The following is a 12011-nucleotide window of genomic DNA, read 5'->3' as shown; positions in this document are numbered from 1 at the left end:
AGAAAAGGTTGGGATTGTGGACAGTGAAGAAAAAAGACAGGCCAATTTTAAAAGACATTTTTGAAATATAAACCAAAGAAATGAGTGATATTTGGATGTCTGGGATGAGGGAGAGAGTGAAATTAAGAAAATATTTGCAATGACTGGTGGGGCGACAGCCATGTTGTGGAGGAGGGAAGAACAGGAAAGTCTCTCAAACGGCTTGGTAGTGAATGAATGGTCTTTCTGGAGAAATCACATATGCAGAGAATGGAAACTAGCCATGGATCCAAATGAAGCTAGTAACTGTGTCACTCAAGCCCACATTCATTATCTTGGCCTCATTTTAAGCACCTCAGTCAACCAGCCACAGGCCAAAAATTTTTAAATCAAACACATTGACCATGTGCACACTATTGTCAAGCAAAGCCAGAAAGCAATAGCTTCAGATAGTCCTGTAGTAGCCTCAGCTCCCCAGAAAGCACAGGCCAAGACAGAGGCATGTGTGTAAGAAATGCAGAATGGGATTCCAGGAGCAGGAGAGTGAAGCAGGGGAAAGGGAGGATGGACACAAAGATGTATGAGCCACTGCTACAGGCAGCTGGCTGCTCAATCATCCAGGCATTGGCCTGGGATACCACATGTGATTACAGGCTTCCTTGCCTCTAGTCCACCCCCTCACCATTATTCCTTTTGATATTCAATAGTTGAATAACTAAAGATATGCACACCACAACATGGAGACAGGTGTACAGCAAAACTCACTGATTTAGCAACTCACTGGGGAACTGAATTAAACTAATTGACTTAGATAACCTAGGCTCAGATACCTTCTATTTCTTAGAATCTGCATTTCAACAGATGGCTCAGATAAGAATCCTTAGAGACCAGGAATTAGCATTTCAGAGGCACACAATCCTTTTTCTTTTTCTTTTTTTTTTTTTTTTTGACAAACCCAGAATAAAATTCCTTTTCAGAGTAGGCATTTCGGAGGAATGGAAATTGTATTATTATTTATTTCAGAGAGAAAAACCTAAAATAAATAACCTTTCACTCCTTTCATTCTCTTAAAAGGTGGAGATTTGATAGCTGGGAGAGGCATGATGCCTTCTATGCTCCCTAGCTTTCTATCATAGACCAGAATCTGAGGGGCCTACAACACTGTAGCCAACGTGGCATCCCATGACTGTCCAACCTAAATCGACTGGGGAGATTGACATTTGGAGGCTGTGAGTGGGAGGGAGCCAAGAGGAGATGCTTTCTACACTTTAATCCTCTTGTTGAGTTCTATCTGGTTTGTCATTCTGTTATCAGGGAAGTTGAGGTATCCTTTTCCCCACTGAGTGCTGGGGGTGGAATATTTAGGATAGCTTGAGAAAAAGAAGTTTCTGAGACCTGCACAAGAGGATGAGTGATTTTTATTTGCATGGAATTAAATCCCTGTGTTTCCAAAGTCCCATTTCCCTTAATCCAGGCCTGGAAGAAGTGTAGCTGGGGATTTGGTAGAGCTAAAAGCAAAGCCAGGGTCCAGAGCTTTTGTTCCATGTTGCAGCCAGGTCCAGTTCAGCATCAGGCTAGTTGTAGTCCATTAGTCCATTGTGTGTGGGCCATGTGAGTGTATACAGGAAGCAAGAGAGCCCTGCAAGCCAGGAGTCCAGCACAATACGCCAAGAGCCCAGAGCACAGAGAAACCAAGAGCCCGAAAGCTCGAATACCTTTGTTCAGGGGATTAAATATCCCAAATCCTCCCTAGTTTGCAGTGGCCACACCCATTCTGACCTACGACCTCTGTTGCCAGGTGTGACTGACAGAAAGCACCTTCCCTGGTCCCCCCAACTTTACTGGGCATGCATCTATCTTACCTTTGCTGGACCCCTGGAGAGTGTAAAGTTGTAGCTTCCTGGCAAAGCTGCCCAGATGATATGCCTATAGTATTTAGCTTTCTCTTTGCTCCTTTTTCTCTTATTAATAACTAGGTTAATTATAATGGTATCCCTAGGTTCGTTACATGGATTTTATTAGGTTTTACGCCGCCACAAGGAAAAACCGTGAGTCCAATCAGAGACCAGATTAAACAGGCTTTATTGGGAGCACACGGGCGGGTTCACCAGCTCGGAGAGGGGAGCTGGAGAAGCTGCACCAGACTGGAGCAGGGGCAAGTTTTTATGCTGGCAGAGACTGGTGGCAGTGGGGGTTGTCCGGGGTCAGGTGAAACCTGCGGTCTGTCCTGCGGTTTTGGCCATTTCCAGGAGCTGTTTGTCCGGCAGGGACTTTCCACCAGGGTAGGGCAGTTTCTGGACGTCAGTGTGGTGAGGTCAGTTTTTCACCGGCCCAAGAGAGGGAGGGGGTCTTTTCGCCCCCGGGGCAGGGTGCCAGCGAATACCGGACATTCCGGACTCTCTATGATGGGATAAGTGGTCGACGTAATCATCTGGCTACTTCCGGCTGGGTAGGGGCGTCGTGGGGGAATAGAGAGGCTCCGGACGTTCCGCTCCGCTAGGCAGTTGCCGTGTGGGGGGGAAAGAAGAAAATTAAAAAAACAGGTTAGACAGCATTTCTGCAAGTATGTGTAGTCTGGGGTTATTTACTTGCCGACATAGGTGTTTCAGCATAAGGACCGGTTGAGAGAGCCTCCGGGTTGAGGGCTAGGTACAGTTCTCCAACCTTTGCATTCGTGAGGGCTTGTATTCTGTTTTGAAGGAAGCTAGTAAGACATTTTATGAGACATGGGCCAAAGAGGAGGATTAGGAGTAGGGATGTTAGAGGCCCCAGGAGAGGGAGGAGCCAGGGAGCTAGTGAGCTGAAAAATGCCATTCCCCCAGTCGCCTCCCTCTGCCTCTGATTTATTCTGTCCCTTAGTGTTTTTATATGGTCCTTTATTATTCCTGATTCATTGACAAAATAACAGCATTCTTCCCCGAGGAAAATACATGTACCTCCCTTCTCAGCGGTGAGGAGATCAAGGGCCCTGCGGTTCTGCAGAGCCACAGCTGCCAGCGAGTCTATCTGCCTTTGTAAGGATTCAATGGAGTCACTTATGAGGGCCATATCTTCAGAGAATTCTGTGGAGAGCTTGTGATAGAAGTGTACTGAGGAAGAAATCCCTCCGACCCTGGTTCCCACGGCTGTTAGGACCCCTGTCTCCACAAGAAGGGGAACAAGAGCTGCTCTCTCCCGCCTGGAATGAGGGAAGGCAAGAGATGATTCTAGCTCGCCTTCAGTTCTAACAGAGAGATTTGGTGTCAGGAAGACATAGAGACAGGGGGCTTGTTCAAGGGTATACTGCCTGTTGGGTTTTTTGACTGGGAGGATGGGGGAGTTACAGGGGGAGTTGATGGGAATGAGGAGCCCCTGGGTTTTTAGCTTGGTGATTATGGGGCTAAGGCCTAACCGGTGAGTGTGAGAGATGGGGAACTGGGGGCGGTTAGGATAGGAATGAGGAATTTTCAGCTTTATGAGGGCTGGTGTATGATGCCTGGCCACAGAGGGAGTCTCAATATTCCAGACTCCAGGGTTTACATCTGGTAGAAGAGGGTGTGAAGGAGGGGAGGGGTCGTCGGACATATAGTCCAGGAGAACAGCTATGAGGGGGTGGTCCGAGGAGGAGAAGGTTATGGATGCGTGGAGTTTAGTTAAAATATCCCGTCCCAGTAGGGGGACAGGGCAAGTTGGGATTATGAGGAAGGAGTGTGAAAAAAGGCGGTCTTGGAACTGGCAGGCTAAGGGGGTCGTTTGCCGGGGGGTTGAGGGGGACCCATCTATCCCCGTAACTGAGATCTGGGAAGGAATACTGGGGCCCGAATGAGAGGGGAGGACTGAGTAGGCAGCCCCCGTGTCTACCAAAAGGGAGATAGACTTACCCGCTACCTGGAGAACTACCCTGGGCTCGGCGAGGGTCACCGGAGTCGTGGAGCCAGGGCCACTTCATTCGTCCGCCAGCCCGAGGAGCTCCATTGCTGGGTATACCTGGTTCTCAAGCCCCCCACATGGAGATGTAGAGGGCCGAGCCAGGGTCGGACAGTCCGACTTCCAGTGCCCGGAGCGTTTGCACAGAGGACAGGGCTTTGTTGGCGGCCGGGGCTGGGGGCACGATTTGGCCCGGTGGCCTTCCTTGCCACATTTGAAGCATGCCCCTGGTGGGGATCGGAACCCACCCTTTGAGGCCTGGCGCTGACCCGATTCCCCTGCCGGCCGCAGAGCTGCTACCAGGGCCTGGGTCTGGAGGGATACTTTTTCACGGAGCCGTTCCTGTCGGGCGGCTTCTGCCGTCTCCTCCCGGGCATTAAAGACTTTAAAGGCCATTTTTACCAGATCCTGTATGGGGGTTTCAGGGCCCTCCTCAACCTTTTTTTCTAATAGATTTTACCAGGCAACTTTACTCTTAAGGTTCACAAACACTAAACTCTTGATAATTCCAGACATTGGAATCTTGTCAATTATCCAAATCCTAGAGGAACAAATCAACCTATCTGCTGAGATTTCTTATATATATATATATATATATATATATATATATATATATATATATATATATATACTGGCTACATCCTGAGTTTTCCAGGTGATTTCAAATATTCTTTCATCATCAGACCATGCCTTTCAATTTTGAGTTTGGAAAACTTGTTTATCTTTAGTTTAGAGTCAAATTAAAGTATAATTTCTCTGAAGAAGGAAGGGAGTGGGGAAAAGGAGAGAGGAAGAAAGAGGGAGGGAGGGAAGGAGGGAGGGAGGGAGGGAGGGAGAGAGTGATAGAGGGAAAGGAAAGGAAAGGAAAGGAAAGGAAAGGAAAGGAAAGGAAAGGAAAGGAAAGGAAAGGAAAGGCCCTTTCCTTTTGCCCACACATGGACCACATGACACACTTATTTATCTAAGAGATTGATATGGTAGCCACAAGGGATTCATTTACAAGAGGAAACTACAGGCTTCTATGAGGCAAAATATATGAATCCATCAGGTTTAGCGGTAAAGCCTCATCCATTTACAGGTCTGTCTGCCCTGCCACTACCCACCTCCCCAGCCATACTTTTTTATGTTATTCATGATCATTTGTAAAACTAATCAACTGCTAGATGAGGTGTGATTTTTTTTTTTCCTGCTTGTATTTGGTAAGACTGCTTCTCCTACCCTGACAAATTAATTACCTGTGAATACCGCCCAGCAGCCCCGGACTTTTTTAAATGAAAGAACAGTGGGTACCAGAGCTCACTATTTCAAAATGCAAGCATAATAAATGAAGTGATCAAAACACAGACCCTGACCTGCAGCCCAGGACAGAGAGCCTGCTGTGGGTTCTTTTCCACATTGTTTTCATCAGCATCAAGTACCACAGCGCACAAGGCCCAAGCCCGCCAGCAGCATGAATTTCATATTGCCATGTGGGAGGAGGAAAAAGCCACAGGGCAGAGCAATTAGAAAGAGGGGCCCCAAGGAACTGAGAGGCTCAGTTTGGAAAGTTCTCCAGGAGTTTTTAAGGCAAAGGAGGAAGAGAGGAAGGTGAAGTAGAGGGACCCTGCTGCCAGGCCAGAGCAATGGGCTGCTGCGCCTGCACTGGGTGTTAGCGCTGGTTCTGGGCACAGCAGCTCCCTGTGCTCTATTAGCACCGAGGGCTGCAATCTTCCATTACATTTTCAGGAGCCTTTTCCCAGTTACCTTGTAATTTCTCCTTAATTGTTCCACCTAGATCTGAGCCTCCGGCTAGTTTCAAATGTCTCAAGGGCAGGAGCCAAGGTGGCTATTTCATTTGTAACTTTCTACAGTGCCGAGTAGCAACATAACATTTGTATAATGTTTTACGGCTTACAGATGGCTTTCTGTGCATTCTGACCCATAACTATTACTATCCTTTTTACATGGCCAGGGGTCAGTAACACATGAATGTGGTTTTATCTGTCGATGATTAGGCCATTTGGTTAAAAGGCTACCCTGTATTGTTATATCCTGGGCACCTAGAACACATGTACAGGAGAGGAAAGATGAGCCGCACACAAGATAAAGGTTTGGTGATTTTGAAAATAAGTTTTAGTTTGGGAAATGTCTCGGGAGTATAAGAGGATGTGATAAAAAATGTGAGATGACATGAGACAGACTTTCATTTTCAATCAAATCAAGAATGCCCTGAAATAGAAGTCAGGGGTTCTGCAATCCAGGTAGACACCAAGCACCATCTATAGCAGAATAAGTAATATGTTCCATACGTATGGACCCATATTGTGAATGATAAATTTAATTTAAGAATTGCTTCATTCAAGTATCATTTTTTAATTATATGTATTCTCAATCAGAATTACTAGAATATCTGCTTTCCCATAAGAGTCATCATATTTGAAAGGGTCCTCATATGGTAGGTAGTCTCACTGCCCAAGCACCAGTGTAAGATTTGGGAATGGACTCTAGCTTCCGAGCACATATGACCCTCAGAAAAGGTGAGCAGGTCAGATGGCTGAGTGGAGCACATGCCATAAGCATCACTCTGCTCCCAACTGATGTCTTCAGATCTCATCTATGCTGTGTTCTAAGGAGACTTAATTCAGGGAGAAAAAAAAGGCTCATCTAAAGACAGAAATGGTACACAGAGAAGATGGCTCATCACCAGCCCTGTCATCTTTAGGGGCCTAACTGGTCCTGTTGGGAACTCCAGAAAGTGCTCTGGCAGAGATCCCAAATCAATCCTTGTCACCCTCATCAACAGTATCATTATCGTCACCAATTCTCTCAAAATAAATCCATGCATGCAATATAGTTTCCATCAAATTCAGCCAGTTTCTTCACATAACATTCACACTGGTTCTAGAATTCAAAAGAGCAAGAATAACCAAAATAATTTTATAAAAGAGCTGAATTGGAAACCGCCTTCCCAGGTGTCAAGACATAGTAAAAACTAGAGAACCAAATGGATAAATGTAATAAGTAGATTATTTGGAAAGAATCAAAAACTAAAACAGGTCCCTGTATATGTAGGAATTTAATATTTGATAAAGGTGACACTGTAAATTTATGAAGAAAGAACAGATTAGTCAACAACTGATATGTGGAATAATATAATTTCTGTTGAAGCAAAAGAAAATTTATTCTTATGGAGATCCTGTATGGATTAAGGATCTAAATATAAAAAATACATAAAAGTGCTAAAATAAATTACTAAAGAACATCTCTGTGACTTGGTGGGTAGGGGAAATTCTCCTTAAGAGACAAAAGAGCAAACATCACACAAAAATGATAAATTTAACTAAAACTTAAAACTTATATTTATAAAAAGATACCATAAACAGAGTTGAAACATTAGCAAAAATTGGGAGAAAATATTTGCAACATAGAGAACAAAGGATTAGTATCTGATATCAATAAGAAAAAGTCAAGCCAGTAGAAAAATGGGCAGCATTTATTATTAGGCAATTCACAAAAAAAGGAAATTTAAATGGCCAATAAGTATATGAACGAATATTCATTCAGCACTTGTAATTAGCACCTTAAAACTACAAATAATATACCTTTTCTTTTTCCACTCACAAGATTAGCCAAAAATTTTAAAATGTTGACAAGTATGACAGAGAATAAGGAAAGGATTACTCTCATGTGCTGTGAGTTAAAATTTAAATGGATATAGTCATTTTGCTGGTCATTGTGCAGAACTGATTGAAGCTAAAAATGTATATACCTTATGATCTCACATATCTCATTCCTGATAGTTCCCCTGCAGTGGTCCGCAAACTGCGGCTCGGCAAACTGTGGCTCGTGAGCCACATGCGGCTCTTTGGCCCCTTGAGTGTGGCTCTTCCACAAAATACTGGCTCTTCCACAAAATACCGACTTCTGCGCGTGGGCCACGAAGTTTCAATCGCACTGTACATGCACGCCCGCACGTGGTATTTTGTGGAAGAGCCACACTCAAGGGGCCAAAGAGCTCGCGAGCCGAGGTTTGTCAACCACGGCTAATGAGCAATAAAGATGTTTGTTGCAACATTGCTTGTGAAAGTGAAAAACTAGGAGTAGTCTAAATATCCCTCAAGGGAAGTCATCTTTAAAATATGATACACACATAAAATAGGATGCTGCATAGCTAAAAATAATAAGGTTATTCTACATCTATTAACTTGGATAGATCTTGAAAATATACTAAGTAGGAAAAAAGGTATAGAATAATACTATATATTTTCTCAGCGGGTGGGGAAGATAGAGAGAGAGAGAGAGAGAGAGAGAGAGAGAGAGAAATGTATAGCAAAAGATCAGGAAAAATGCATCCAAAAATGTCAAGAGTAATTGTCTCTCAGTGGAGGAGCAGGTAAGTAGGGGGTTAAGAATGATTAATATTGGGGAGAATGAATAGCTTAAAGAATGAATAGCCTTAGTTATAATATTTCCATTTTCTTTTTACAAGGACAATACATTTTTATATAATTAAAACAACTTAAAAATAAAACTATTACTTGGTATTTGTTGAAAATTTATGTCAGAGATTATACAAAGTGCTTTATGTGAATTTTTTACCTCAAACTCAAAAGAAGCCTCTACGTATTATTACTCCGGTTTTATAGGTGAGAAAGCTGAGCCCAAGAGATGGCACATGATAGGACTGCCTGACCCCATCATCTACACTTTGCTGTCGTCTCTTGCAGTGAATGTGAGGGGTGCTTAGGGCTGTCATGTCTCCTTGCCCATGAATAAGTCTTTCTCTAGAACAGATGTCAGGAATTTGAACTTCTGGTTCATAAAGTATACACAGATTCAGCTTCAGTAGATTCAGTGAAATTGACTCCCAAAGTTGTGGTGCCAGTTTACACTAAAAAGCTTTCAGTTTTCGGAGGAGGAGACTCTGGCGCAGGAACCACAGATTAGTCCCAGCATCCCAGGTCACTAGCCTACCCACCATGCTATATCCTGTCACAGAACTTCATTCCAGGACTAGACGAAGGTTTCCCGAATGTTGGAGTTGATGAGGCAATGGTTAACATCCGCTAAGTGAGAGTCAAAGGCCGAGCAGTGTTAATCTCCCATTCGTGGGACCCTGCAGCTACTGGCAGTGGCTTCTAATTGGGATTTCCATTAGAGCAATGTTCTCCTCAGTGATTTTCATAAAGAAATGAAACAATTACGTCTCATTTGGGAACACTAATGAGCTATTTAGCATGGGTTAAGCAAAAAGAAAACATGACCTGCGCTAGCCTCATCTGAGGTAGAAGAAGAAATTTTTGAAGAAACAGACTAATAAGAGTGTGGGACATGGGAGAGTGGAAAGCTTCGCATTAAAACTGCTCTGGACATGGTCTCCCTCATTCTAGTGAACATCCCATCCCAACCTATTCTGTACCAATTGACAGGTAAGTCTTGGTAAAATTCCACTTGGTCAATCTTGTCCCTGTTTTTCACTGCCACAGGAAATAAGAATAAAGTCCCTGAGTATAGCATTCAACACTCATTCTGCTGGTTCTTCTTTCTGGTCTTTGTCTTTATCCTCCCACAGGAACAGGAGGTGGTGCAATCTCTGACCTTCACAAATGTCTGTCAACTAGTCCCACGGTTGAAGGAGGGACTTGTGAGCCTAGCCCCACTGGTACTGAGCATCACATTACATCTGTACAAAAAGGGACTTAACTCAGGAAACTAGACCCAGTTTGTCTTCCCACCAACAATGACCCATGTATGCCCAGATCTAAAACCCCAGCACATTCTCTATATATTTCAACTAAGCTGGGCAGCAGAGTCAACCATGAACATGTGATGAAGAGGAAAATGTCACAATTTATAGCAGCCATTTATGCCTGCGAGGGTAATGAATGACAGGATATTTCTCCACAGGTAAGCTTTCTGAAGTGGCGGTCTGCCACCAAAATGACTAACAAAAACAAAGAACTATGTTGTAGCACTTGCCAATCTCAGTGGTGTAAATACTCTTACTATGGCCAATTTCAAGCTACCAATAGGCCCCAAATTCCTGAATATTTTAAGCAGGGGTGGGGAACCTTTTTTCTGCCACAGGCCATTAGGTTATTTATAACATTATTTGAGGGCCATACAAAATCATCAACTAGTGTGCTATAGTTGGTCAAACATTTAATTAATTCACCCCTAATGCCTTGACAGGGCCAGACCAAATAATTTTGCAGGCCTTATACAGCCCTCAGGCCAGATGCTCCCCACCCCTGAAAATGATCAGCTCTTTCTAGCCAGCCATAGCTGACCCCAGCATACAGCAGACTCTGATTGGATTCTTTGAATAGGGAAAGTAAGCCCCAAAGGCAGAAAACCGAATAGCAACTCAATCAGTCTCTCTGTTCACTGAAGCTAGCAGTTGAGTAGAGCAACTAAAGCAGTAAGTAGAGGAGTTTGGGGAGGGGAGGAGGCCAAAGAGAAATTCCTATGACAGTTTCCTCTAAGAGCTTTAAAAAATCACACATGATATGATCATTTGATTTAGATGATTTGCAATGTTATAACATGAACTCCCTTGATAACTCTGAAGCTTCGGGTAAAGTCAGGTGCCCTCTAGACCAGTGATGGCAAACCTTTTGAGCTGGGCGTGTCAGCATTTTGAAAAACCCTAACTTAACTCTGGTGCCGTGTCACATATAGAAATTTTTTGATATTTGCAACCATAGTAAAACAAAGATTTATATTTTTGATATTTATTTTATATATTTAAATGCCATTTAACAAAGAAAAATCAACCAAAAATTGAGTTCACGTGTCACCTCTGACACGCGTGTCATAGGTTCGCCATCACTGCTCTAGACCCTGTGGAGATAGGATTCCTGGGAGTAAGAGCATAACAGATGTTTCCAGCATAGAGTAATATGAAAAGGAAAAAGGACAGCACACAGAGTGCCGAGGCTGAGATAATTCCAACAAATTGGATGAACTCAATAGAAGCAGATAAACAGAATTAATGAAGGAAAAGTGCCCATCTCACTGCATTCATCCAAAATCCCCCCAGAGAGATTGGAAGCATCCTACTGCCAGAGGAAGGAAAGTTCAAGTGAATTCCATTCAACCTTAAAAAGCCAGGGTGAGCCCAGTGGACATCTGTATTACAGAGTCAAAGAAAGTGGCTTTCTTTCATGCTTTGCCTTTATGTATCCTGTCAGACACACACACACAAACAAAGGGGTTGGTGGGACAAACTAAAAGAGTCAAAGTCCCAATGTCAGCAGACACAAATCCAACAGAGAAGAAAATTGGATATGAGCAAAGGCATTGGTCAAGAGGTCAGCAGCCGTAGGTACAACAACAGATCTGAACCACAGCCCAGGAGGCAAGCACAGTTGAAGGAGGAAGAGGAGAGAAGCATTTTCCAAATAGGCAAATGCAACTGTATACAAAATGTCAAGACCGTGGAGTAGGACAAAAATGTGGTGAGCCAAAAGTAGATGAGCTGCACTTGCAGGGCCAGGGGACTCCGGAGGAGCAGGATGGGGAGGCTGAAATCCTAACAAATGGCTCAGGAACTGAAGGGACAGCTTTCCCCAGGTGGCACTTGGCGACTTGGATTGCTGCTTACCAAGACAGCAGCGGGTGCTCTCTGACCAGGCGTGGTGCTCCCTCCTCCACGTGGGTAAGCAAACCAGCCTGTGGCTGCTGGGAAGAGGCGGGGATCCACAGCCTGTGGCTACAGCTGACAATCTCCTCTGGTGATTGTAATGGTTTCTCAGCTCTGCTCTCAGTTACATGTCAACCTGCAGGTTACAAACGTCCTTGATTAAACTACAGGTGGACAACAAGTCATCATCTCCTGTCATTTTTCCTTTCTGTGGGAAGCCAGTTCTCAGGAGGAAGCTCCTGCCAGTCGATCAGTCCAGTCCATCCCTGGGTAATGAGCCTGCTGACTCTAACGGGGTGACTCTTTTTCATCTTTGGAAACCATAAAGGAAAACACAATATAACCGCTTTGGAGGTGGGAGAGGAATATTTTAACGGACAATATGACCACCTGCAAAATAAAAACCAGGAAGCATTACTGAACACCAAGTACCAGAGGAACCCAGCAATAGCAGCCATATGATAGACCAGCAACATCGCCTCTGGGGACCCGGGACAACAGA

The sequence above is a fragment of the Myotis yumanensis genome, unplaced genomic scaffold, assembly GCF_028538775.1.
Source record: "Myotis yumanensis isolate MYYU_CA2020_CCGP unplaced genomic scaffold, mMyoYum1.0.hap1 SCAF_2, whole genome shotgun sequence".
Taxonomy (NCBI): Eukaryota; Metazoa; Chordata; class Mammalia; order Chiroptera; family Vespertilionidae; genus Myotis; species Myotis yumanensis.
Note: the sequence above shows the minus strand (reverse complement) of the source record.